Genomic DNA, 6,452 nt, shown 5'->3' on the forward strand with positions numbered 1-6,452 from the left:
ATTTACTTGCAGCTTATGCGCAATAAATGAAACTTATTGTTTTTCTTAATTTTCTTCGAGTTTTTTTGTATTTATTTATTTTGTTATATATATATATATATATATATATAGTTCATTACTTTGTGAACCTCTGATAGAAAAATAAGAAATTGTACAGTAAATAAGCAAATATTTAATCGGGTATCTTCCGGAAATGGAGAGAGTAAAAATAGAACACCTTAAATCTTTTTAACTCATTTTGAAATAATTACTTTCCTTAAGAGGCATTGATCATTTCTGCCAAGAAACATTAAAGAAAATGATAATTAATTACTTCTAATTTAATTAATGAGCTTGGGCTTCTATGAAGGTATTCAGTTTTAAGGGCATTAACTATAAATGTCACATGGTTAATTGACTTTTTTCTACAATATGCAAAATCTGTCATTAGCAGCAATATCGTGTTGATTGAATGCAACAATCATTTCAGCCCAAAAGAAAAATAATAAAATAGATAGAAGCAATCTCATAGGACATTGAATCAGTTATGAATAAAATAACTCTAAATATTTAAAAAAAAAATAGCAAAAGCAATAATAATAATAACTGTAATAGCATTTTTTTACTGTTAACCTAATAAATTTTTAAATTCCTCATTTTAATGATTTTTACGAGTAAGACATAAATTTCAAGAAGTACGCCCCTTTACTTGAAATAAATTATACATGCAAAATCTCAATTTATTTTTAATCATAAAACAGTCATTACCGGTGTAATTTTAGTGCTTTTGAATGCGTATATGCTTTATGTTACACGCATATTATATATATGTCATGCATATAATTTACACTAAAAAAAAATACCTATAAAATTGAAAAGGAGCGAGAAAACGAAAATAAAAGTTAATTTAAAATAGTTTATTGTAGTGTAATACTACTGTGATTATCATAAAAAGGCTGCTAATTAAACGTACTGATATCACTTAACAAATAAATATTTATGTATTTAATTTACATATTTATTTTTATTAAATATATTTACATTAAATATTAAAAAATCAGTAAAATTAACGCATTTGTGGCTGACAACATTAAATTCGTTCTAGACATTTGGTAACAGTAGACTTCCAAAAGCTTCTTTAATTTTTTAACGAATTACTTTAAAATTAACCAGCATGTATACTATCAAAGTTTATCAGAAAATATTTTTAAAAATTATTCCTAACAAAATTCGGAATATTCATCGAAAAATACTTAAGATAGATTTATCTATGAGCTGAGGAAGCATAAGATTTGTCCTTTGAATATCTATGTTCGCATGTTATTACGTATTTTGCAAATCCGATTACTGAACATCCTATATCTGTGTTAACAGCGTCCTTCTCGCTCCAGTGAAAATCACGGAATGAGGTTTCGCCCTCTATTTCTCGCTCCCCTGAAATTTCCGGGCTGGAGTGTTCTGTAGTAACGCGCCAATAAGAATAAAACTAAGTCATTTCTTTTTCCAAGAAAACATTTTATCTCTCATTTTACACACCAGATGGCAGTACCAGGATAGTTTTAAGGTAATTGCAGATAGTTTATTTTAAACTATATTTCAGCACTTTTCAAATACATGTATTTAGCAAAATAGGCCCTTTTATGACCGTTTTCTTGAAAATTAACCGATCGTTAAGGGGCTAATAAAAAATGCCCTTTATCTTTGTTCTTATACACTCAATTTTTGCCTTATTGAACACCTATATACTACGATTTTTTTGTTGGACTATTTGAAGTATAATACTTGTACGTAATTTGTAGGAATGATTTTTTAAATAGTGTTTCAGTAATTTGGTTGTCTAATATGGATTAGTTGGTTTTAGTAAACCTACTTCAACGGTATCGAAAGCAATGCGCGTTATAGCCCCATCGTCAGTTTTATTCTGTATTCTTTAATTTTCTTATTAAAAATGAAGTTAACTTTACTTCTCTGTACTTCTTGGTTCGCTATACTTCTCTGTTATACGTTCCGGAGTAATACAAAGCTCATTACAATTAGCGTGAGCAAATTCAGCCTGAGTAACTCTTCGCTTATTTTCTAATTTGCCTAAGGGTATATAGGTTGATTTGATAAGCCTAAAAACACCAGACAGATTAAAAAATAACGAGGAATTTCCCAATGACATATGTGTAACAAGATGCAGGCTGATGCATATGTAAAAAACTAGGTTTTCCAATTAGCTTTGGCAATATTAATGTCTACTAATGTATCATGTTTTCAAAAACATGTTATTACCCCTGTATATGAACATTTTTTTCCTGTAATGTTGGTTTAAAGTATTTTTGGGACTGAGATTAATTTATAAATAGAAATGCATTTAGCTTATTCCCTAAAATTATTTTTATTATTAAGCGCATTGTTTTAGTGGGGACGTGGGTGGGGAATTTTAAAAAATTTTCCTACTGTAAAGAATTTACAATAAACTTAAAACATTTGTGTTCAGATATTACCTAATTTTTAAATTATGTGTTTATAAAAACAAATAAACTCGATGCGAAATGTTTTGAATAAATGAATGAAAGCATAACGTACGAGAGAAAATAACTCCCCAATTTTAGCCTCTTTTATTGGCCCCACGCAAACCTGTATTGTCAAACACATTTATGTAAACAAAGCTCTTTTCATTGGTGCTTTTTCTATTTAATAAAGTTATAAGCATCTGATCACACCAATCGGAAATGAGAGGAAATAAATTAATTTGTACTTCCCACCACACCTATTTTTTTTATTTTTTTTTGTTGTCGTATGCCTGTTTAGGCTGTGGGGGTGCGATTGTTCCTGTTTTTCAGTGGCGCCATCTATGGCCAGGAATTCGACTTCTGCCACGCCATTCACACAACCACAACCCGTTTATAGGGCGGATCACATTCACACACAAAGGAGAAAGGACATAGAACACACACAGAGAGAGAAAGAAACATCCATGCCTTGCCCGGGATTTGAGCTCAGGACCTTTCTGATGGAAGGACAGTTCCCTGCCCCCTACACAGACCGGTCGGCCCTACACCTATTAAAATTAATGAATAAATCTTCGGTTTGACAAAAATTTACGTAAACATTTACTGATATAAAATCTTCGTTTCAACACTTATGATTAGGGAGATTTATAATGAGGAGAGACATGGACGAAAATTTCACTTAATTCCAAGGTTAGATAATGTAAAAAAGTGTTTTTTCGTAAAATTGACTTGATTTTTAATATATTAACAAATTCATTCATTTCAGCCTCTTCAATAACATTAAAGTTACACATATAAATGAAATTAAAACTGTCCAAGGTTACTTAATTTAATCCTGAATAAAAATGCAATATTTTCTTGTATTTAATTGAAAAACTATGATTCAAAAATTACAATTTTCACAAAAACTATCTGGTTTCTTAGTTTTCACTTTGATGTTTCAAGTTATTTTAAGATATCTGGTAACAATTGAAAAACAAAATTAACTGAATAGCATCGCTGATTCACTGACGATTAATTCTACTCATCGGTCGAGACGAACTGTTTCCTTTTTTCATTTGATATATAAAATTATTTAAAAAAATTCGATGACAATTACAGAGCAAAAATAATTTAATAGCATCTCTGCTTCAGAGTGATTTCATTGGCACTTAATTCCACACATCAGTAAAATCAGAGAATGGTTTTCAATTAATTGACTGTATTTTAAAACTATTTCATTTATAAAGCAAAATCAAAATTCGTAGTTACAATAAAGTTACATACATAAATGAAATCAAAACTAGACTTAATTCACCCCTGTATACAATGCTTTCTTTAATTTCGAAATTATAATCTAATAATGTTAATTTTCACAAAAAAGCATGTGATACTTATTCACTTTGATGTTTCAAATTATTTAAAAAAATGTGGTAACAATTGCAAAACAAAAAATAACTTAATAGCATCTTTGCTTTAAAGTGATTTCACTGGACCTTAATTCTACACATCGAAGTGTGGTTTTCAATAAATTGACTGTAATTTAAAACTTTTTAATTCATAAAGCAATTTCAGCATTCTCAATAACAATAAAGTTGCACATAAAAATGTAACCAAAACTCTTCATGGTGACTTAATTCACCCTAATAAAAATGCAACTTCTTTATAAATATAATTTAGAAACTATGATCCAAAAATGATAATTTTCACAAAAACCATCTGATTCTTTACTTTTCACGTTGGTGTTTCATGTTATTTTAAAAAATCTGGTCACAGTTGCGAAACAAAAATAAATAGCCTTGCAAACAAAATGGCATGCAAAGTAAAAATAACTCAACAGCATCGCTACTTCACTGGCTCTTAATTCTACTCATCGAAGAGTCAAAAATGGCTTTCTTTTCTCTCTTATATATCAAATTGTTATAAAAACCTTACAAAAATTGCAAAACAAAAGCAATTTAATTGTATCTCTACTTCAGAGGGATTTCACTGGCACTTAATTCTACTCATCAGCAAATTAAAAAAATTGCTTTTACTTACTCTTATGTATGAAACTATTTTAAAAATCTGATAAAAATTGCAAAACAGAAACAATTTAATAACATCTCTGCTTCAGAGTGATTTCACTGGCACTTAATTCTTCTCATCGGTAAATTAAAAAAAATTGCTTTTATTTACTCTTATATATTAAACTGTTTTAAAAATCTGATAAAAATTGCAAAACAAAAGCAATTCAATATCATCTCTGCCTCAGAGTGATTTCACTGGCACTTAATTCTACTCATTGGTAAAGTCAAAAAATGACTTTTTCTTACTCTTATATATCAAATTATTTTAAAAATCTTGAAACAATTGCAAAACTAAAACAACTTAATAGCATTTCTGCCTTAGAGTGATTTCTCTGGCACTTAACTCTACTCATCGGGAAAGTCAAAAAGTGGTTTTTAATAAATTGACTACATCTTAAAACTATTTCATTTTTGAAACAATTTCAGCATTCTCATTAATGATAAAGTAAAGCACATAAATGTAATCAAAATCATCCAAGATGACTTAATTCACCCCACATAAAAAATACAATATGTTTCATATAATTGTAAAATTGTGATCCAATAATGTTAATTTTCACAAAAATCATCTGATATCTTACTTTTTACTTTGATGCTCCAAATTATTTTAAAAAATCTAGTAACAATTGCAAAACAAAACAACTTAATAGCATCGTTGCTTCAAAGTGATTTCACTGGCACACTGCCATAATGACCTGGCTTATATCAAAATCGGATTTTTTTTTCACTTTCTCATGTTCTCATTGATAACGAGATCTGTGATCAAGATATATTCATCATTCATTGTCATAACTAGGCAAGAATAAATTTATATAACGAACAGATGTTTCACGCGTTAATGGCTTATCGTTGTATAAATATGTATGCCTTGCTTTCCTCAAAAAAAAATCTTTAATAAGTGTTCGTATTTAAATTAATATAAATATTCAGATTTGCATTTTACAATATTTTTTTAAGTGATTGATTTCTTAGCTTATTCAATTTCCCCTAGATTTTGTTTGAAGTAAAGAGTGTGCAAATACTTAATGGATAATCAAATTATCATGGATATCCATTAAAATCAAAGGATATTGGTGTTCATTTAAAATGAAAGGACATTTATATTTGTAGTTTAAATGATCACTATGTAACAAAAGGAATAAATTAAACAGACAAACAAATTTTTTGAATTATAAAAATTATTTCCCTCTGTATAAGCAACAGGACACTCATGAAAAATGCAATGTAGCGATTCAGATAAATTTTTTTTAAATATCCAAATGTTCTCATTTTTATAAATAAAAATAATTTTTTCCATAACTAACCATGTAAATAATTTTTTAAAACTTCCATAAAAATATTTTAAAATGCATTTTTATACGCAATACATATATTTGCTTACAAAACTACCTTTATAGGATTATTTATTTATTCATTTATATTTTTAGTTTTAATATTTACTATGTAACATAAGGAATAAATTAAGGAGTCAAATAAATTTTTTGAAAAGTTTTAATATGAAATTATTATAAAAAAGCATCTCACTCTCTGTAAACTACTGAAGGGCACTTACGGAAAATGCAATGTAACGATCTGTTCTAAGTTTTAGCTCTTTTCAAATAGTCTTATTTTCATGCATAAAAGCCATTTTTTCTATAATTAACCATGTATATGCTTTTTTTAAGTCTTCCTAAAAAATAATTTTAGATACACTCGTACATTCTCTCTACAAACCACTATTGGCTTTAGAATTCCTTTTTGTTGAATAGAATGCTAAGGAGTCAATGCCTTTTGAAATAAAATATTTTTACAGAATAAAATAGTAATTTTGTTTTTTAAATAGCTCAAATAAAGTTTTTAACCATCTGAATTTTATATATACTTACCCATTCTATTCGCGCCAGCTGGCAAATAAGGTTTCAATCATCTTTTTCCAGGCACCCCTGTC

This window comes from Parasteatoda tepidariorum, chromosome X1 (genome assembly GCF_043381705.1).
Source record: "Parasteatoda tepidariorum isolate YZ-2023 chromosome X1, CAS_Ptep_4.0, whole genome shotgun sequence".
NCBI classification, from domain to species: Eukaryota; Metazoa; Arthropoda; class Arachnida; order Araneae; family Theridiidae; genus Parasteatoda; species Parasteatoda tepidariorum.